At 41.4% G+C, this 16,521-nt stretch overlaps 6 non-coding genes and 66 pseudogenes across 6 annotated transcripts; all 72 read right to left on the bottom strand.

The window, feature by feature from the left end:
• Window positions 1-32: 32 nt before the first annotated feature.
• Window positions 33-151, bottom strand: LOC134962544 (5S ribosomal RNA). Its single transcript, XR_010188040.1, has one exon. It is a non-coding gene; the product is annotated as a 5S ribosomal RNA (ribosomal RNA).
• Window positions 152-258: 107 nt separating this feature from the next.
• LOC134959800 (5S ribosomal RNA) lies at window positions 259-377 on the bottom strand (annotated as a pseudogene).
• A 107-nt stretch (window positions 378-484) lies between these two features.
• Window positions 485-603, bottom strand: LOC134960824 (5S ribosomal RNA; annotated as a pseudogene).
• A 107-nt stretch (window positions 604-710) lies between these two features.
• On the bottom strand, window positions 711-829 carry LOC134960546 (5S ribosomal RNA; annotated as a pseudogene).
• Window positions 830-936: 107 nt separating this feature from the next.
• On the bottom strand, window positions 937-1,055 carry LOC134961290 (5S ribosomal RNA; annotated as a pseudogene).
• Window positions 1,056-1,162: 107 nt separating this feature from the next.
• On the bottom strand, window positions 1,163-1,281 carry LOC134964378 (5S ribosomal RNA; annotated as a pseudogene).
• A 107-nt stretch (window positions 1,282-1,388) lies between these two features.
• Window positions 1,389-1,507, bottom strand: LOC134961919 (5S ribosomal RNA; annotated as a pseudogene).
• Window positions 1,508-1,614: 107 nt separating this feature from the next.
• LOC134963594 (5S ribosomal RNA) lies at window positions 1,615-1,733 on the bottom strand (annotated as a pseudogene).
• Window positions 1,734-1,840: 107 nt separating this feature from the next.
• Window positions 1,841-1,959, bottom strand: LOC134962532 (5S ribosomal RNA). The gene has a single exon (XR_010188039.1). It is a non-coding gene; the product is annotated as a 5S ribosomal RNA (ribosomal RNA).
• Window positions 1,960-2,066: 107 nt separating this feature from the next.
• On the bottom strand, window positions 2,067-2,185 carry LOC134960722 (5S ribosomal RNA; annotated as a pseudogene).
• A 107-nt stretch (window positions 2,186-2,292) lies between these two features.
• On the bottom strand, window positions 2,293-2,411 carry LOC134964563 (5S ribosomal RNA; annotated as a pseudogene).
• A 107-nt stretch (window positions 2,412-2,518) lies between these two features.
• On the bottom strand, window positions 2,519-2,637 carry LOC134960686 (5S ribosomal RNA; annotated as a pseudogene).
• Window positions 2,638-2,744: 107 nt separating this feature from the next.
• Window positions 2,745-2,863, bottom strand: LOC134960750 (5S ribosomal RNA; annotated as a pseudogene).
• A 107-nt stretch (window positions 2,864-2,970) lies between these two features.
• LOC134959748 (5S ribosomal RNA) lies at window positions 2,971-3,089 on the bottom strand (annotated as a pseudogene).
• A 107-nt stretch (window positions 3,090-3,196) lies between these two features.
• Window positions 3,197-3,315, bottom strand: LOC134964478 (5S ribosomal RNA; annotated as a pseudogene).
• Window positions 3,316-3,422: 107 nt separating this feature from the next.
• LOC134960259 (5S ribosomal RNA) lies at window positions 3,423-3,541 on the bottom strand (annotated as a pseudogene).
• A 107-nt stretch (window positions 3,542-3,648) lies between these two features.
• On the bottom strand, window positions 3,649-3,767 carry LOC134960685 (5S ribosomal RNA; annotated as a pseudogene).
• A 107-nt stretch (window positions 3,768-3,874) lies between these two features.
• LOC134962370 (5S ribosomal RNA) lies at window positions 3,875-3,993 on the bottom strand (annotated as a pseudogene).
• Window positions 3,994-4,100: 107 nt separating this feature from the next.
• LOC134960862 (5S ribosomal RNA) lies at window positions 4,101-4,219 on the bottom strand (annotated as a pseudogene).
• Window positions 4,220-4,326: 107 nt separating this feature from the next.
• Window positions 4,327-4,445, bottom strand: LOC134961918 (5S ribosomal RNA; annotated as a pseudogene).
• Window positions 4,446-4,552: 107 nt separating this feature from the next.
• Window positions 4,553-4,671, bottom strand: LOC134961641 (5S ribosomal RNA; annotated as a pseudogene).
• A 107-nt stretch (window positions 4,672-4,778) lies between these two features.
• LOC134964887 (5S ribosomal RNA) lies at window positions 4,779-4,897 on the bottom strand (annotated as a pseudogene).
• A 107-nt stretch (window positions 4,898-5,004) lies between these two features.
• On the bottom strand, window positions 5,005-5,123 carry LOC134960684 (5S ribosomal RNA; annotated as a pseudogene).
• A 107-nt stretch (window positions 5,124-5,230) lies between these two features.
• On the bottom strand, window positions 5,231-5,349 carry LOC134962409 (5S ribosomal RNA). Its single transcript, XR_010188026.1, has one exon. It is a non-coding gene; the product is annotated as a 5S ribosomal RNA (ribosomal RNA).
• Window positions 5,350-5,456: 107 nt separating this feature from the next.
• LOC134963148 (5S ribosomal RNA) lies at window positions 5,457-5,575 on the bottom strand (annotated as a pseudogene).
• A 107-nt stretch (window positions 5,576-5,682) lies between these two features.
• On the bottom strand, window positions 5,683-5,802 carry LOC134964109 (5S ribosomal RNA; annotated as a pseudogene).
• A 107-nt stretch (window positions 5,803-5,909) lies between these two features.
• On the bottom strand, window positions 5,910-6,028 carry LOC134962531 (5S ribosomal RNA; annotated as a pseudogene).
• A 107-nt stretch (window positions 6,029-6,135) lies between these two features.
• LOC134963375 (5S ribosomal RNA) lies at window positions 6,136-6,254 on the bottom strand (annotated as a pseudogene).
• A 107-nt stretch (window positions 6,255-6,361) lies between these two features.
• Window positions 6,362-6,480, bottom strand: LOC134960545 (5S ribosomal RNA; annotated as a pseudogene).
• A 107-nt stretch (window positions 6,481-6,587) lies between these two features.
• LOC134961287 (5S ribosomal RNA) lies at window positions 6,588-6,706 on the bottom strand (annotated as a pseudogene).
• A 107-nt stretch (window positions 6,707-6,813) lies between these two features.
• LOC134964376 (5S ribosomal RNA) lies at window positions 6,814-6,932 on the bottom strand (annotated as a pseudogene).
• A 107-nt stretch (window positions 6,933-7,039) lies between these two features.
• On the bottom strand, window positions 7,040-7,158 carry LOC134961917 (5S ribosomal RNA; annotated as a pseudogene).
• A 107-nt stretch (window positions 7,159-7,265) lies between these two features.
• LOC134963592 (5S ribosomal RNA) lies at window positions 7,266-7,384 on the bottom strand (annotated as a pseudogene).
• A 107-nt stretch (window positions 7,385-7,491) lies between these two features.
• On the bottom strand, window positions 7,492-7,610 carry LOC134962520 (5S ribosomal RNA). The gene has a single exon (XR_010188038.1). It is a non-coding gene; the product is annotated as a 5S ribosomal RNA (ribosomal RNA).
• Window positions 7,611-7,717: 107 nt separating this feature from the next.
• Window positions 7,718-7,836, bottom strand: LOC134960719 (5S ribosomal RNA; annotated as a pseudogene).
• Window positions 7,837-7,943: 107 nt separating this feature from the next.
• Window positions 7,944-8,062, bottom strand: LOC134964561 (5S ribosomal RNA; annotated as a pseudogene).
• A 107-nt stretch (window positions 8,063-8,169) lies between these two features.
• Window positions 8,170-8,288, bottom strand: LOC134960682 (5S ribosomal RNA; annotated as a pseudogene).
• A 107-nt stretch (window positions 8,289-8,395) lies between these two features.
• Window positions 8,396-8,514, bottom strand: LOC134960749 (5S ribosomal RNA; annotated as a pseudogene).
• Window positions 8,515-8,621: 107 nt separating this feature from the next.
• LOC134959746 (5S ribosomal RNA) lies at window positions 8,622-8,740 on the bottom strand (annotated as a pseudogene).
• A 107-nt stretch (window positions 8,741-8,847) lies between these two features.
• Window positions 8,848-8,966, bottom strand: LOC134964476 (5S ribosomal RNA; annotated as a pseudogene).
• Window positions 8,967-9,073: 107 nt separating this feature from the next.
• On the bottom strand, window positions 9,074-9,192 carry LOC134960258 (5S ribosomal RNA; annotated as a pseudogene).
• A 107-nt stretch (window positions 9,193-9,299) lies between these two features.
• LOC134960681 (5S ribosomal RNA) lies at window positions 9,300-9,418 on the bottom strand (annotated as a pseudogene).
• A 107-nt stretch (window positions 9,419-9,525) lies between these two features.
• On the bottom strand, window positions 9,526-9,644 carry LOC134962369 (5S ribosomal RNA; annotated as a pseudogene).
• A 107-nt stretch (window positions 9,645-9,751) lies between these two features.
• On the bottom strand, window positions 9,752-9,870 carry LOC134960861 (5S ribosomal RNA; annotated as a pseudogene).
• Window positions 9,871-9,977: 107 nt separating this feature from the next.
• Window positions 9,978-10,096, bottom strand: LOC134961915 (5S ribosomal RNA; annotated as a pseudogene).
• A 107-nt stretch (window positions 10,097-10,203) lies between these two features.
• Window positions 10,204-10,322, bottom strand: LOC134961640 (5S ribosomal RNA; annotated as a pseudogene).
• Window positions 10,323-10,429: 107 nt separating this feature from the next.
• LOC134964886 (5S ribosomal RNA) lies at window positions 10,430-10,548 on the bottom strand (annotated as a pseudogene).
• Window positions 10,549-10,655: 107 nt separating this feature from the next.
• Window positions 10,656-10,774, bottom strand: LOC134960680 (5S ribosomal RNA; annotated as a pseudogene).
• Window positions 10,775-10,881: 107 nt separating this feature from the next.
• LOC134962397 (5S ribosomal RNA) lies at window positions 10,882-11,000 on the bottom strand. The gene has a single exon (XR_010188025.1). It is a non-coding gene; the product is annotated as a 5S ribosomal RNA (ribosomal RNA).
• Window positions 11,001-11,107: 107 nt separating this feature from the next.
• LOC134963146 (5S ribosomal RNA) lies at window positions 11,108-11,226 on the bottom strand (annotated as a pseudogene).
• A 107-nt stretch (window positions 11,227-11,333) lies between these two features.
• Window positions 11,334-11,453, bottom strand: LOC134964106 (5S ribosomal RNA; annotated as a pseudogene).
• Window positions 11,454-11,560: 107 nt separating this feature from the next.
• Window positions 11,561-11,679, bottom strand: LOC134962530 (5S ribosomal RNA; annotated as a pseudogene).
• A 107-nt stretch (window positions 11,680-11,786) lies between these two features.
• Window positions 11,787-11,905, bottom strand: LOC134960679 (5S ribosomal RNA; annotated as a pseudogene).
• A 333-nt stretch (window positions 11,906-12,238) lies between these two features.
• Window positions 12,239-12,357, bottom strand: LOC134960579 (5S ribosomal RNA; annotated as a pseudogene).
• Window positions 12,358-12,464: 107 nt separating this feature from the next.
• On the bottom strand, window positions 12,465-12,583 carry LOC134961914 (5S ribosomal RNA; annotated as a pseudogene).
• A 107-nt stretch (window positions 12,584-12,690) lies between these two features.
• Window positions 12,691-12,809, bottom strand: LOC134960620 (5S ribosomal RNA; annotated as a pseudogene).
• A 107-nt stretch (window positions 12,810-12,916) lies between these two features.
• Window positions 12,917-13,035, bottom strand: LOC134962439 (5S ribosomal RNA; annotated as a pseudogene).
• Window positions 13,036-13,142: 107 nt separating this feature from the next.
• On the bottom strand, window positions 13,143-13,261 carry LOC134962660 (5S ribosomal RNA; annotated as a pseudogene).
• A 107-nt stretch (window positions 13,262-13,368) lies between these two features.
• Window positions 13,369-13,487, bottom strand: LOC134962555 (5S ribosomal RNA; annotated as a pseudogene).
• Window positions 13,488-13,594: 107 nt separating this feature from the next.
• LOC134959876 (5S ribosomal RNA) lies at window positions 13,595-13,713 on the bottom strand (annotated as a pseudogene).
• A 107-nt stretch (window positions 13,714-13,820) lies between these two features.
• LOC134962758 (5S ribosomal RNA) lies at window positions 13,821-13,939 on the bottom strand (annotated as a pseudogene).
• A 106-nt stretch (window positions 13,940-14,045) lies between these two features.
• LOC134959753 (5S ribosomal RNA) lies at window positions 14,046-14,164 on the bottom strand (annotated as a pseudogene).
• Window positions 14,165-14,269: 105 nt separating this feature from the next.
• LOC134963321 (5S ribosomal RNA) lies at window positions 14,270-14,388 on the bottom strand (annotated as a pseudogene).
• A 107-nt stretch (window positions 14,389-14,495) lies between these two features.
• On the bottom strand, window positions 14,496-14,614 carry LOC134960763 (5S ribosomal RNA; annotated as a pseudogene).
• A 107-nt stretch (window positions 14,615-14,721) lies between these two features.
• On the bottom strand, window positions 14,722-14,840 carry LOC134963824 (5S ribosomal RNA; annotated as a pseudogene).
• Window positions 14,841-14,947: 107 nt separating this feature from the next.
• On the bottom strand, window positions 14,948-15,066 carry LOC134960552 (5S ribosomal RNA; annotated as a pseudogene).
• A 107-nt stretch (window positions 15,067-15,173) lies between these two features.
• On the bottom strand, window positions 15,174-15,292 carry LOC134962372 (5S ribosomal RNA). Its single transcript, XR_010188022.1, has one exon. It is a non-coding gene; the product is annotated as a 5S ribosomal RNA (ribosomal RNA).
• A 107-nt stretch (window positions 15,293-15,399) lies between these two features.
• LOC134960854 (5S ribosomal RNA) lies at window positions 15,400-15,518 on the bottom strand (annotated as a pseudogene).
• A 107-nt stretch (window positions 15,519-15,625) lies between these two features.
• Window positions 15,626-15,744, bottom strand: LOC134960663 (5S ribosomal RNA; annotated as a pseudogene).
• A 107-nt stretch (window positions 15,745-15,851) lies between these two features.
• Window positions 15,852-15,970, bottom strand: LOC134963279 (5S ribosomal RNA; annotated as a pseudogene).
• Window positions 15,971-16,077: 107 nt separating this feature from the next.
• On the bottom strand, window positions 16,078-16,196 carry LOC134962886 (5S ribosomal RNA; annotated as a pseudogene).
• A 107-nt stretch (window positions 16,197-16,303) lies between these two features.
• LOC134964034 (5S ribosomal RNA) lies at window positions 16,304-16,422 on the bottom strand (annotated as a pseudogene).
• Window positions 16,423-16,521: the final 99 nt, after the last annotated feature.

Genomic DNA, 16,521 nt, shown 5'->3' with positions numbered 1-16,521 from the left:
GCATCAACAGAACGGTGTTGGCAGTATAAAAATACCTACAGCACCTTGTATTCCCAGGTGGTCTCCCATCCAAGTACTAACCAGGCCCAACACTGCTTAGCTTCCAAGATCAGATGAGAGTGGGTGTATCCAGTGTGGTGTGGCTGCAGATGAGCTTTGCGGTTTCTGTTAGAACTTTTCTACTTCTAGGTACTGGTACATAAATGAATAAGTTTGAAAATGGAATGCATCAACAGAACGGTGTTGGCAGCATAAAAATACCTGCAGCACCTTGTATTCCCAGGTGGTCTCCCATCAAAGTACTAACCAGTCCCAACACTGCTTAACTTCCAAGATCAGATGAGATTGGGCGTATCCAGTGTGGTGTGGCTGTAGATGAGCTTTGTGGTTTCTGTTAGAACTTTTCTACTTCTAATTACTAGTACATAAATGAATAAGTTTGAAAATGGAATGCATCAACAGAACGGTGTTGGCAGTATAAAAATACCTACAGCACCTCGTATTCCCAGGTGGTCTCCCACCAAAGTACTAAACAGGCCCAACACTGCTTGGCTTCCAAGATCAGATGAGATTGTTCGTATCCAGTGTGGTGTGGCTGTAGATGAGCTCTGTGGTTTCTGTTAGAACTTTTCTACTTCTAACTACTGGTACATAAATGAATAAGTTTGAAAATGGAATGCATCAACAGAACGGTGTTGGCAGTATAAAAATAGCTGCAGCACCTTGTATTCCCAGGTGGTTTCCCATCCAAATACTAACCAAGCCCAACACTGCTTAGCTTCCAAGATCAGATGAGATTGGGCGTATCCAGTGTGGTGTGGCTGTAGATAATCTTCATGGTTTCTGTTAGAACTTTTCTACTTCTAACTACTGGTAAATAAATGAAAAAGTTTGAAAATGGAATGCATCAACAAAACGGAGTTGGCAGTATAAAAATATCTGCAGCACCTTGCATTCCCAGGTGGTTTCCCATCCAAATACTAACCAGGCCCAGCACTGCTTAGATTCCAAGATCGGATGAGATTGGGCGTATCCAGTGTGGTGTGGCTGTAGATGAACTTTGCGGTTTCTGTTAGAATTTTTCTACTTCTAGCTACTGGTACATAAATTAATAAGTTTGTAAATGAAATGCATCAACAGAATGGTGTTGGCAGTATAAAAATACCTCCAGCACCTTGTATCCCCAGGTGGTCTCTCATCCAAGTACTAACCAGGCCCAACACTTCTTAGCTTCCAAGATCAGATGATATTGGGCGTATCCAGTGTGGTGTGGCTGTAGATAAGCTTTGTGGTTTCTGTTAGAACTTTTCTACTTCTAACTACTGGTACATAAATGAATAAGTTTAAAAATGGAATGCATCAACAGAACGGTGTTGGCAGTATAAAAATACCTACAGCACCTCGTATTCCCAGGTGGTCTCCCACCAAAGTACTAAACAGGCCCAACAATGCTTAACTTTTAAGTTCAGATGAGATTGTTCGTATCCAGTGTGGTGTGGCTGTAGATGAGCTTTGTGGTTTCTGTTAGAACTTTTCTTCTTCTAACTACTGGTACATAAATGAATAAGTTTGAAAATGGAATGCATCAACAGAACGGTGTTGGCAGTATAAAAATACCTGCAGCACCTTGTATTCCCAGGTGGTCTCCCATCCAAGTACTAACTAAGCCCAACACTGCTTAGCTTCCAAAATCAGATGAGATTGGGCGTATCCATTGTTGTGTGGCAGTAGATGAGCTTTGTGGTTTCTGTTAGAACTTTTCTACTTCTAACTACTGGTACATAAATGAATAAGATTGAATTTGGAATGCATCAACAGAACGGTGTTGGCAGTATAAAAATACCTACAGCACCTTGTATTCCCAGGTGGTCTCCCATCCAAGTACTAACCAGGCCCAACACTGCTTAGCTTCCAAGATCAGATGAGAGTGGGTGTATCCAGTGTGGTGTGGCTGCAGATGAGCTTTGTGGTTTCTGTATGAACTTTTCTACTTCTAGGTACTGGTACATAAATGAATAAGTTTGAAAATGGAATGCATCAACAGAATGGTGTTGGCAGTATAAAAATACCTGCAGCACCTTGTATTCCCAGGTGGTCTCCCATCCAAGTACTAACCAAGCCCAACACTGCTTAACTTCCAAGATCAGATGAGATTGTTCGTATCCAGTGTGGTGTGGCTGTAGATGAGCTTTGTGGTTTCTGTTAGAACTTTTCTTCTTCTAACTACTGGTACATAAATGAATAAGTTTGAAAATGGAATGCATCAACAGAACGGTGTTGGCAGTATAAAAATACCTGCAGCACCTTGTATGCCCAGGTGGTCTCCCATCAAAGGACTAAACAGTCCCAACACTGCTTAGCTTCCAAGATCAGATGAGATTGGGCGTATCCAATTTGGTGTGGCTGTAGATGAGCTTTGTGGTTTCTGTTAGAACTTTTCTACTTCTAACTACTGGTACATAAATGAATAAGTTTGAAAATGGAATGCATCAACAGAACGGTGTTGGCAGTATAAAAATACCTACAGCACCTCGTATTCCCAGGTTGTCTCCCACCAAAGTACTAAACAGGCCCAACACTGCTTAAATTCCAAGATCAGATGAGATTGGGCGTATCCAGTGTGGTGTGGCTGTAGATGAGCTTTGTGGTTTCTGTTAGAACTTTTCTACTTCTAACTACTGGTACATAAATTAATAAGTTTGAAAATGGATTGCATCAACAGAACGGTGTTGGCAGTATAAAAATACCTACAGCACCTTGTATTCCCAGGTGGTCTCCCATCCAAGTACTAACCAGGCCCAACACTGCTTAGCTTCCAAGGTCAAATGATATTGGGCAGATCCAGTGTGGTGTGGCTGTAGATGAGCTTTGTGGTTTCTGTTAGAACTTTTCTACTTCTAACTACTGGTACATAAATGAACAAGTTTGAAAATGGAATGCATCAACAGAACGGTGTTGGCAGTATAAAAAGATCTACAGCACCTTGTACTCCCAGGTGGTCTCACATCCAAGTACTAACCAAGCCCAACACTGCTTAGCTTCCAAGATCAGATGAGATTGGGCGTATCCAGTATGGTGTGGCTGTAGATGAGCTTTGTGGTTTCTGTTAGAACTTTTCTACTTCTAACTTCTGGTACATAAATGAATAAGTTTGAAAATGGAATGCATCAACAGAACGGTGTTGGCAGTATAAAAATACCTACAGCAACTCGTATTCCCAGGTGGACTCCCACCAAAGTACTAAACAGGCCCAACAATGCTTAACTTTTAAGTTCAGATGAGATTGTTCGTATCCAGTGTGTTGTGGCTGTAGATGAGCTTTGTGGTTTCTGTTAGAACTTTTCTTCTTCTAACTACTGGTACATAAATGAATAAGTTTGAAAATGGAATGCATCAACAGAACGGTGTTGGCAGTATAAAAATACCTGCAGCACCTTGTATTCCCAGTTGGTCTCCCATCCAAGTACTAACCAAGCCCAACACTGCTTAGCTTCCAAGATCAGATGAGATTGGGCGTATCCAGTGTGGTGAGGCTGTAGATGAGCTTTGTGGTTTCTGTTAGAACTTTTCTACTTCTAACTACTGGTACATAAATGAATAAGATTGAAATTGGAATGCATCAACAGAACGGTGTTGGCAGTATAAAAATACCTACAGCACCTCGTATTCCCAGGTTGTCTCCCACCAAAGTACTAAACAGGCCCAACACTGCTTAAATTCCAAGATCAGATGAGATTGGGCGTATCCAGTGTGGTGTGGCTGTAGATGAACTTTGTGGTTTCTGTTAGAACTTTTCTACTTCTAACTACTGGTACATAAATGAATAAGTTTGAAAATGGAATGCATCAACAGAACGGTGTTGGCAGTATAAAAATACCTACAGCACCTTGTATTCCCAGGTGGTCTCCCATCCAAGTACTAACCAGGCCCAACACTGCTGAGCTTCCAAGGTCAAATGATATTGGGCAGATCCAGTGTGGTGTGGCTGTAGATGAGCTTTGTGGTTTCTGTTAGAAATGTTCTACTTCTAACTACTGGTACATAAATGAACAGGTTAGAAAATGGAATGCATCAACAGAACGGTGTTGGCAGTATAAAAAGATCTACAGCACCTTGTACTCCCAGGTGGTCTCACATCCAAGTACTAACCAAGCCCAACACTGCTTAGTTTCCAAGATCAGATGAGATTGGGCGTATCCAGTATGGTGTGGCTGTAGATGAGCTTTGTGGTTTCTGTTAGAACTTTTCTACTTCTAACTACTGGTACATAAATGAATAAGTTTGAAAATGGAATGCATCAACAGAACGGTGTTGGCAGTATAAAAATACCTACAGCACCTCGTATTCCCAGGTGGTCTCCCACCAAAGTACTAAACAGGCCCAACAATGCTTAACTTTTAAGTTCAGATGAGATTGTTCGTATCCAGTGTGGTGTGGCTGTAGATGAGCTTTGTGGTTTCTGTTAGAACTTTTCTTCTTCTAACTACTGGTACATAAATGAATAAGTTTGAAAATGGAATGCATCAACAGAACGGTGTTGGCAGTATAAAAATACCTGCAGCACCTTGTATTCCCAGTGGGTCTCCCATCCAAGTACTAACCAAGCCCAAGACTGCTTAGCTTCCAAGATCAGATGAGATTGGGCGTATCCAGTGTGGTGAGGCTGTAGATGAGCTTTGTGGTTTCTGTTAGAACTTTTCTACTTCTAACTACTGGTACATAAATGAATAAGATTGAAATTGGAATGCATCAACAGAACGGTGTTGGCAGTATAAAAATACCTGCAGCACCTTGTATGCCTAGGTGGTCTCCCATCAAAGTACTAACCAGTTCCAACACTGCTTAGCTTTCAAGATCAAATGAGATTGGGCGTATATAGTGTGGTGTGGCTGTAGATGAGCTTTGTGGTTTCTGTTAGAACTTTTCTACTTCTAACTACTGGTACATAAATGAATACGTTTGAAAATGGAATGCATCAACAGAACGGTGTTGGCAGTATAAAAATACCTACAGCACCTCGTATTCCCAGGTTGTCTCCCACCAAAGTACTAAACAGGCCCAACACTGCTTAAATTCCAAGATCAGATGAGATTGGGCGTATCCAGTGTGGTGTGGCTGTAGATGAGCTTTGTGGTTTCTGTTAGAACTTTTCTACTTCTAACTACTGGTACATAAATGAATAAGTTTGAAAATGGAATGCATCAACAGAACGGTGTTGGCAGTATAAAAATACCTGCAGCACCTTGTATTCCCAGGTGGTCTCCCATCCAAGTACTAACCAAGCCCAACACTGCTTAGCTTCCAAGATCAGATGAGATTGGGCGTATCCAGTGTGGTGTGGCTGTAGATGAGCTTTGTGGTTTCTGTTAGAACTTTTCTACTTCTAACTACTGGTACATAAATGAATAAGATTGAATTTGGAATGCATCAACAGAACGGTGTTGGCAGTATAAAAATACCTACAGGACATTGTATTGCCAGGTGGTCTCCCATCCTAGTACTAATCAGGACCAACACTGCTTAGCTTCCAAGATCAGATGAGATTGGGCGTATCCAGTGTGGTGTGGCTGTAGATGAGCTTTGTGGTTTCTGTTAGAACTTTTCTTCTTCTAACTACTGGTACATAAATGAATAAGTTTGCAAATGGAATGCATCAACAGAACGGTGTTGGCAGTATAAAAACTCCTGCAGCACCTTGTATTCCCAGTTGGTCTCCCATGCAAGTACTAACCAAGCCCAACACTGCTTAGCTTCACAAGATCAGATGAGATTGGGCGTATCCAGTGTGGTGAGGCTGTAGATGAGCTTTGTGGTTTCTGTTAGAACTTTTCTACTTCTAACTACTGGTACATAAATGAATAAGATTGAAATTGGAATGCATCAACAGAACGGTGTTGGCAGTATGAAAATACCTGCAGCACCTTGTATGCCCAGGTGGTCTCCCATCAAAGTACTAACCAGTCCCAACACTGCTTAGCTTCCAAGATCAGATGAGATTGGACGTATCCAGTGTGGTGTGGCTGTAGATGAGCTTTGTGGTTTCTGTTAGAACTTTTCTACTTCTAACTACTGGTACATAAATGAATAAGTTTGAAAATGGAATGCATCAACAGAACGGTGTTGGCAGTATAAAAATACCTACAGCACCTCGTATTCCCAGGTTGTCTCCCACCAAAGTACTAAACAGGCCCAACACTGCTTAAATTCCAAGATCAGATGAGATTGTTCGTATCCAGTGTGGTGTGGCTGTAGATGAGCTCTGTGGTTTCTGTTAGAACTTTTCTACTTCTAACTACTGGTACATAAATGAATAAGTTTGAAAATGGAATGCATCAACAGAACGGTGTTGGCAGTATAAAAATAGCTGCAGCACCTTGTATTCCCAGGTGGTTTCCCATCCAAATACTAACCAAGCCCAACACTGCTTAGCTTCCAAGATCAGATGAGATTGGGCGTATCCAGTGTGGTGTGGCTGTAGATAATCTTCATGGTTTCTGTTAGAACTTTTCTACTTCTAACTACTGGTAAATAAATGAAAAAGTTTGAAAATGGAATGCATCAACAAAACGGAGTTGGCAGTATAAAAATATCTGCAGCACCTTGCATTCCCAGGTGGTTTCCCATCCAAATACTAACCAGGCCCAGCACTGCTTAGATTCCAAGATCGGATGAGATTGGGCGTATCCAGTGTGGTGTGGCTGTAGATGAACTTTGCGGTTTCTGTTAGAATTTTTCTACTTCTAGCTACTGGTACATAAATTAATAAGTTTGTAAATGAAATGCATCAACAGAATGGTGTTGGCAGTATAAAAATACCTCCAGCACCTTGTATCCCCAGGTGGTCTCTCATCCAAGTACTAACCAGGCCCAACACTTCTTAGCTTCCAAGATCAGATGATATTGGGCGTATCCAGTGTGGTGTGGCTGTAGATAAGCTTTGTGGTTTCTGTTAGAACTTTTCTACTTCTAACTACTGGTACATAAATGAATAAGTTTAAAAATGGAATGCATCAACAGAACGGTGTTGGCAGTATAAAAATACCTACAGCACCTCGTATTCCCAGGTGGTCTCCCACCAAAGTACTAAACAGGCCCAACAATGCTTAACTTTTAAGTTCAGATGAGATTGTTCGTATCCAGTGTGGTGTGGCTGTAGATGAGCTTTGTGGTTTCTGTTAGAACTTTTCTTCTTCTAACTACTGGTACATAAATGAATAAGTTTGAAAATGGAATGCATCAACAGAACGGTGTTGGCAGTATAAAAATACCTGCAGCACCTTGTATTCCCAGGTGGTCTCCCATCCAAGTACTAACTAAGCCCAACACTGCTTAGCTTCCAAAATCAGATGAGATTGGGCGTATCCATTGTTGTGTGGCAGTAGATGAGCTTTGTGGTTTCTGTTAGAACTTTTCTACTTCTAACTACTGGTACATAAATGAATAAGATTGAATTTGGAATGCATCAACAGAACGGTGTTGGCAGTATAAAAATACCTACAGCACCTTGTATTCCCAGGTGGTCTCCCATCCAAGTACTAACCAGGCCCAACACTGCTTAGCTTCCAAGATCAGATGAGAGTGGGTGTATCCAGTGTGGTGTGGCTGCAGATGAGCTTTGTGGTTTCTGTATGAACTTTTCTACTTCTAGGTACTGGTACATAAATGAATAAGTTTGAAAATGGAATGCATCAACAGAATGGTGTTGGCAGTATAAAAATACCTGCAGCACCTTGTATTCCCAGGTGGTCTCCCATCCAAGTACTAACCAAGCCCAACACTGCTTAACTTCCAAGATCAGATGAGATTGTTCGTATCCAGTGTGGTGTGGCTGTAGATGAGCTTTGTGGTTTCTGTTAGAACTTTTCTTCTTCTAACTACTGGTACATAAATGAATAAGTTTGAAAATGGAATGCATCAACAGAACGGTGTTGGCAGTATAAAAATACCTGCAGCACCTTGTATGCCCAGGTGGTCTCCCATCAAAGGACTAAACAGTCCCAACACTGCTTAGCTTCCAAGATCAGATGAGATTGGGCGTATCCAATTTGGTGTGGCTGTAGATGAGCTTTGTGGTTTCTGTTAGAACTTTTCTACTTCTAACTACTGGTACATAAATGAATAAGTTTGAAAATGGAATGCATCAACAGAACGGTGTTGGCAGTATAAAAATACCTACAGCACCTCGTATTCCCAGGTTGTCTCCCACCAAAGTACTAAACAGGCCCAACACTGCTTAAATTCCAAGATCAGATGAGATTGGGCGTATCCAGTGTGGTGTGGCTGTAGATGAGCTTTGTGGTTTCTGTTAGAACTTTTCTACTTCTAACTACTGGTACATAAATTAATAAGTTTGAAAATGGATTGCATCAACAGAACGGTGTTGGCAGTATAAAAATACCTACAGCACCTTGTATTCCCAGGTGGTCTCCCATCCAAGTACTAACCAGGCCCAACACTGCTTAGCTTCCAAGGTCAAATGATATTGGGCAGATCCAGTGTGGTGTGGCTGTAGATGAGCTTTGTGGTTTCTGTTAGAACTTTTCTACTTCTAACTACTGGTACATAAATGAACAAGTTTGAAAATGGAATGCATCAACAGAACGGTGTTGGCAGTATAAAAAGATCTACAGCACCTTGTACTCCCAGGTGGTCTCACATCCAAGTACTAACCAAGCCCAACACTGCTTAGCTTCCAAGATCAGATGAGATTGGGCGTATCCAGTATGGTGTGGCTGTAGATGAGCTTTGTGGTTTCTGTTAGAACTTTTCTACTTCTAACTTCTGGTACATAAATGAATAAGTTTGAAAATGGAATGCATCAACAGAACGGTGTTGGCAGTATAAAAATACCTACAGCAACTCGTATTCCCAGGTGGACTCCCACCAAAGTACTAAACAGGCCCAACAATGCTTAACTTTTAAGTTCAGATGAGATTGTTCGTATCCAGTGTGTTGTGGCTGTAGATGAGCTTTGTGGTTTCTGTTAGAACTTTTCTTCTTCTAACTACTGGTACATAAATGAATAAGTTTGAAAATGGAATGCATCAACAGAACGGTGTTGGCAGTATAAAAATACCTGCAGCACCTTGTATTCCCAGTTGGTCTCCCATCCAAGTACTAACCAAGCCCAACACTGCTTAGCTTCCAAGATCAGATGAGATTGGGCGTATCCAGTGTGGTGAGGCTGTAGATGAGCTTTGTGGTTTCTGTTAGAACTTTTCTACTTCTAACTACTGGTACATAAATGAATAAGATTGAAATTGGAATGCATCAACAGAACGGTGTTGGCAGTATAAAAATACCTACAGCACCTCGTATTCCCAGGTTGTCTCCCACCAAAGTACTAAACAGGCCCAACACTGCTTAAATTCCAAGATCAGATGAGATTGGGCGTATCCAGTGTGGTGTGGCTGTAGATGAACTTTGTGGTTTCTGTTAGAACTTTTCTACTTCTAACTACTGGTACATAAATGAATAAGTTTGAAAATGGAATGCATCAACAGAACGGTGTTGGCAGTATAAAAATACCTACAGCACCTTGTATTCCCAGGTGGTCTCCCATCCAAGTACTAACCAGGCCCAACACTGCTGAGCTTCCAAGGTCAAATGATATTGGGCAGATCCAGTGTGGTGTGGCTGTAGATGAGCTTTGTGGTTTCTGTTAGAAATGTTCTACTTCTAACTACTGGTACATAAATGAACAGGTTAGAAAATGGAATGCATCAACAGAACGGTGTTGGCAGTATAAAAAGATCTACAGCACCTTGTACTCCCAGGTGGTCTCACATCCAAGTACTAACCAAGCCCAACACTGCTTAGTTTCCAAGATCAGATGAGATTGGGCGTATCCAGTATGGTGTGGCTGTAGATGAGCTTTGTGGTTTCTGTTAGAACTTTTCTACTTCTAACTACTGGTACATAAATGAATAAGTTTGAAAATGGAATGCATCAACAGAACGGTGTTGGCAGTATAAAAATACCTACAGCACCTCGTATTCCCAGGTGGTCTCCCACCAAAGTACTAAACAGGCCCAACAATGCTTAACTTTTAAGTTCAGATGAGATTGTTCGTATCCAGTGTGGTGTGGCTGTAGATGAGCTTTGTGGTTTCTGTTAGAACTTTTCTTCTTCTAACTACTGGTACATAAATGAATAAGTTTGAAAATGGAATGCATCAACAGAACGGTGTTGGCAGTATAAAAATACCTGCAGCACCTTGTATTCCCAGTGGGTCTCCCATCCAAGTACTAACCAAGCCCAAGACTGCTTAGCTTCCAAGATCAGATGAGATTGGGCGTATCCAGTGTGGTGAGGCTGTAGATGAGCTTTGTGGTTTCTGTTAGAACTTTTCTACTTCTAACTACTGGTACATAAATGAATAAGATTGAAATTGGAATGCATCAACAGAACGGTGTTGGCAGTATAAAAATACCTGCAGCACCTTGTATGCCTAGGTGGTCTCCCATCAAAGTACTAACCAGTTCCAACACTGCTTAGCTTTCAAGATCAAATGAGATTGGGCGTATATAGTGTGGTGTGGCTGTAGATGAGCTTTGTGGTTTCTGTTAGAACTTTTCTACTTCTAACTACTGGTACATAAATGAATACGTTTGAAAATGGAATGCATCAACAGAACGGTGTTGGCAGTATAAAAATACCTACAGCACCTCGTATTCCCAGGTTGTCTCCCACCAAAGTACTAAACAGGCCCAACACTGCTTAAATTCCAAGATCAGATGAGATTGGGCGTATCCAGTGTGGTGTGGCTGTAGATGAGCTTTGTGGTTTCTGTTAGAACTTTTCTACTTCTAACTACTGGTACATAAATGAATAAGTTTGAAAATGGAATGCATCAACAGAACGGTGTTGGCAGTATAAAAATACCTGCAGCACCTTGTATTCCCAGGTGGTCTCCCATCCAAGTACTAACCAAGCCCAACACTGCTTAGCTTCCAAGATCAGATGAGATTGGGCGTATCCAGTGTGGTGTGGCTGTAGATGAGCTTTGTGGTTTCTGTTAGAACTTTTCTACTTCTAACTACTGGTACATAAATGAATAAGATTGAATTTGGAATGCATCAACAGAACGGTGTTGGCAGTATAAAAATACCTACAGGACATTGTATTGCCAGGTGGTCTCCCATCCTAGTACTAATCAGGACCAACACTGCTTAGCTTCCAAGATCAGATGAGATTGGGCGTATCCAGTGTGGTGTGGCTGTAGATGAGCTTTGTGGTTTCTGTTAGAACTTTTCTTCTTCTAACTACTGGTACATAAATGAATAAGTTTGCAAATGGAATGCATCAACAGAACGGTGTTGGCAGTATAAAAACTCCTGCAGCACCTTGTATTCCCAGTTGGTCTCCCATGCAAGTACTAACCAAGCCCAACACTGCTTAGCTTCACAAGATCAGATGAGATTGGGCGTATCCAGTGTGGTGAGGCTGTAGATGAGCTTTGTGGTTTCTGTTAGAACTTTTCTACTTCTAACTACTGGTACATAAATGAATAAGATTGAAATTGGAATGCATCAACAGAACGGTGTTGGCAGTATGAAAATACCTGCAGCACCTTGTATGCCCAGGTGGTCTCCCATCAAAGTACTAACCAGTCCCAACACTGCTTAGCTTCCAAGATCAGATGAGATTGGACGTATCCAGTGTGGTGTGGCTGTAGATGAGCTTTGTGGTTTCTGTTAGAACTTTTCTACTTCTAACTACTGGTACATAAATGAATAAGTTTGAAAATGGAATGCATCAACAGAACGGTGTTGGCAGTATAAAAATACCTACAGCACCTCGTATTCCCAGGTTGTCTCCCACCAAAGTACTAAACAGGCCCAACACTGCTTAAATTCCAAGATCAGATGAGATTGGGCGTATCCAGTGTGGTGTGGCTGTAGATGAGCTTTGTGGTTTCTGTTAGAACTTTTCTACTTCTAACTACTGGTACATAAATTAATAAGTTTGAAAATGGAATGCATCAACAGAACGGTGTTGGCAGTATAAAAATACCTACAGCACCTTGTATTCCCAGGTGGTCTCCAATCCAAGAACTAACCAGGCCCAACACTTCTGAGCTTCCAAGGTCAAATGATATTGGGCAGATCCAGTGTGGTGTGGCTGTAGATGAGCTTTGCGGTTTCTGTTAGAACTTTTCTACTTCTAACTACTGGTACATAAATGGACAAGTTTGAAAATGGAATGCATCAACAGAACGGTGTTGGCAGTATAAAAAGATCTACAGCACCTTTTACTCCCAGGTGGTCTCACATCCAAGTACTAACCAAGCCCAACACTGCTTAGCTTCCAAGATCAGATGAGATTGGGCGTATCCAGTATGGTGTGGCTGTAGATGAGCTTTGTGGTTTCTGTTAGAACTTTTCTACTTCTAACTACTGGTACATAAATGAATAAGTTTGAAAATGGAATGCATCAACAGAACGGTGTTGGCAGTATAAAAATACCTACAGCACCTCGTATTCCCAGGTGGTCTCCCACCAAAGTACTAAACAGGCCCAACAATGCTTAACTTTTAAGTTCAGATGAGATTGTTCGTATCCAGTGTGGTGTGGCTGTAGATGAGCTTTGTGGTTTCTGTTAGAACTTTTCTTCTTCTAACTACTGGTACATAAATGAATAAGTTTGAAAATGGAATGCATCAACAGAACGGTGTTGGCAGTATAAAAATACCTGCAGCACCTTGTATTCCCAGTTGGTCTCCCATCCAAGTACTAACCAAGCCCAACACTGCTTAGCTTCCAAGATCAGATGAGATTGGGCGTATCCAGTGTGGTGAGGCTGTAGTTGAGCTTTGTGGTTTCTGTTAGAACTTTTCTACTTCTAGCTACTGGTACATAAATGAATAAGATTGAAATTTTAATGCATCAACAGAACGGTGTTGGCAGTATAAAAATACCAGCAGCACCTTGTATGCCCAGGTGGTCTCCCATCAAAGTACTAACCAGTCCCAACACTGCTTAGCTTCCAAGATCAGATGAGATTGGGCGTATCCAGTGTGGTGTGGCTGTAGATGAGCTTTGTGGTTTCTGTTAGAACTTTTCTACTTCTAACTACTGGTACATAAATGAATAAGTTTGAAAATGGAATGCATCAACAGAACGGTGTTGGCAGTATAAAAATACCTACAGCACCTCGTATTCCAAGGTTGTCTCCCACCAAAGTACTAAACAGGCCCAACACTGCTTAAATTCCAAGATCAGATGAGATTGGGCGTATCCAGTATGGTGTGACTGTAGATGAGCTTTGTGGTTTCTGTTAGAACTTTTCTACTTCTAACTACTGGTACATAAATGAATAAGTTTGAAAATGGAATGCATCAACAGAACGGTGTTGGCAGTATAAAAATACCTGCAGCACCTTGTATGCCCAGGTGGTCTCACATCAAAGTACTAACCAAGCCCAACACTGCTTAGCTTCCAAGATCAGATGAGATTGGGCGTATCCAATGTGGTGTGGCTGTAGATGAGCTTTGTGGTTTCTGTTAGAACTTTTCTTCTTCTAACTACTGATACATAAATGAATAAGTTTGAAAATGGAATGCATCAACAGAACGGTGTTGGCAGTATAAAAATACCTACAGCACCTTGTATTGCCAGGTGGTCTCCCATCCAAGTACTAACCAAGCCCAACACTGCTTAACTTCCAAGATCAGATGAGATTGGGCGTATCCAGTGTGGTGAGGCTGTAGATGAGCTTTGTGGTTTCTGTTAGAACTTTTCTACTTCTAACTACTGGTACATAAATGAATAAAATTGAAATTGGAATGCATCAACAGAACGGTGTTGGCAGTATAAAAATACCTGCAGCACCTTGTATGCCCAGGTGGTCTCCCATCAAAGTACTAACCAGTCCCAACACTGCTTAGCTTCCAAGATCAGATAAGATTGGGCGTATCCAGTGTGGTGTGGCTGTAGATGAGCTTTGTGGTTTCTGTTAGAACTTTTCTACTTCTAACTACTGGTACATAAATGAATAAGTTTGAAAATGGAATGCATCAACAGAACGGTGATGGAGTATAAAAATACCTACAGCACCTCGTATTCCCAGGTTGTCTCCAACCAAAGTACTAAACAGGCCCAACACTGCTTAAATTCCAAGATCAGATGAGATTGGGCGTATCCAGTGTGGTGTGGCTGTAGATGAGCTTTGTGGTTTGTTAGAACTTTTCTACTTCTAACTACTGGTACATAAATTAATAAGTTTGAAAATGGAATGCATCAACAGAACGGTGTTGGCAGTATAAAAATACCTACAGCACCTTGTATTCCCAGGTGGTCTCCCATCCAAGTACTAACCAGGCCCAACACTGCTGAGCTTTCAAGGTCAAATGATATTGGGCAGATCCAGTGTGGTGTGGCTGTAGATGAGCTTTGCGGTTTCTGTTAGAACTTTTCTACTTCTAACTACTGGTACATAAATGAACAGGTTTGAAAATGGAATGCATCAACAGAACGGTGTTGGCAGTATAAAAATATCTACAACAGCTTGTACTCCCAGGTGGTCTCACATCCAAGTACTAACCAAGCCCAACACTGCTTAGCTTCCAAGATCAGATGAGATTGGGCGTATCCAGTATGGTGTGGCTGTAGATGAGCTTTGTGGTTTCTGTTAGAACTTTTCTACTTCTAACTACTGGTACATAAATGAATAAGTTTGAAAATGGAATGCATCAACAGAACGGTGTTGGCAGTATAAAAATACCTACAGCACCTCGTATTCCCAGGTGGTCTCCCACCAAAGTACTAAACAGGCCCAACAATGCTTAACTTTTAAGTTCAGATGATATTGTTCGTATCCAGTGTGGTGTGGCTGTAGATGAGCTTTGTGGTTTCTGTTAGAACTTTTCTTCTTCTAACTACTGGTACATAAATGAATAAGTTTGAAAATGGAATGCATCAACAGAACAGTGTTGGCAGTATAAAAATACCTGCAGCACCTTGTATTCCCAGTTGGTCTCCCATCCAAGTACTAACCAGTCCCAACACTGCTTAGCTTCCAAGATCAGATGAGATTGGGCGTATCCAGTGTGGTGTGGCTGTAGATGAGCTTTGAGGTTTCTGTTAGAACTTTTCTACTTCTAACTATTGGTACATAAATGAATAAGTTTGAAAATGGAATGCATCAACAGAACGGTGTTGGCAGTATAAAAATACCTGCAGCACCTTGTATTCCCAGGTGGTCTCCCATCCAAGTACTAACCAAGCCCAACACTGCTTAGCTTCCAAGATCAGATGAGATTGGGCGTATTCAGTGTGGTGTGGCTGTAGATGAGCTTTGCGGTTTCTGTTAGAACTTTTCTACTTCTAACTACTGGTACATAAATGAATAAGATTGAATTTGGAATGCATCAACAGAACGGTGTTGGCAGTATAAAAATACCTACAGCACCTTGTATTGCCAGGTGGTCTCCCATCCAAGTACTATCCAGGACCAACACTGCTTAGCTTCCAAGACCAGATGAGATTGGGCGTATCCAGTGTGGTGTGGCTGTAGATGAGCTTTGTGGTTTCTGTTAGAACTTTTCTTCTTCTAACTACTGGTACATAAATGAATAAGTTTGAAAATGGAATGCATCAACAGAACGGTGTTGGCAGTATAAAAATACCTGCAGCACCTTGTATTCCCAGTTGGTCTACCATCCAAGTACTAACCAAGCCCAACACTGCTTAACTTCCAAGATCAGATGAGATTGGGCGTATCCAGTGTGGTGAGGCTGTAGATGAGCTTTGTGGTTTCTGTTAGAACTTTTCTACTTCTAACTACTGGTACATAAATGAATAAAATTGAAATTGGAATGCATCAACAGAACGGTGTTGGCAGTATAAAAATACCTGCAGCACCTTGTATGCCCAGGTGGTCTCCCATCAAAGTACTAACCAGTACCAACACTGCTTAGCTTCCAAGATCAGATGAGATTGGGCGTATCAAGTGTGGTGTGGCTGTAGATGAGCTTTGTGGTTTCTGTTAGAACTTTTCTACTTCTAACTACTGGTACATAAATGAATAAGTTTGAAAATGGAATGCATCAACAGAACTGTGTTGGCAGTATAAAAATACCTACAGCACCTCGTATTCCCAGGTTGCCTCCCACCAAAGTACTAAACAGGCCCAACACTGCTTAAATTCCAAGATCAGATGAGATTGGGCGTATCCAGTGTAGTGTGGCTATAGATGAGCTTTGTGGTTTCTGTTAGAACTTTTCTACTTCTAACTACTGGTACATAAATTAATAAGTTTGAAAATGGAATGCATCAATAGAACGGTGTTGGCAGTATAAAAATACCTACAGCACCTTGTATTCCCAGGTGGTCTCCCATCCAAGTGCTAACCAGGCCCAACACTGCTGAGCTTCCAAGGTCAAATGATATTGGGCAGATCCAGTGTGGTGTGGCTGTAGATGAGCTTTGCGGTTTCTGTTAGAACTTTTCTACTTCTAACTACTGGTACATAAATGAACAGGTTTGAAAATGGAATGCATCAACAGAACGGTGTTGGCAG

Source organism: Pseudophryne corroboree, chromosome 9, assembly GCF_028390025.1.
Source record: "Pseudophryne corroboree isolate aPseCor3 chromosome 9, aPseCor3.hap2, whole genome shotgun sequence".
Classification (NCBI taxonomy): domain Eukaryota; kingdom Metazoa; phylum Chordata; class Amphibia; order Anura; family Myobatrachidae; genus Pseudophryne; species Pseudophryne corroboree.
This window is presented reverse-complemented; position numbering and strand designations above follow the sequence as displayed.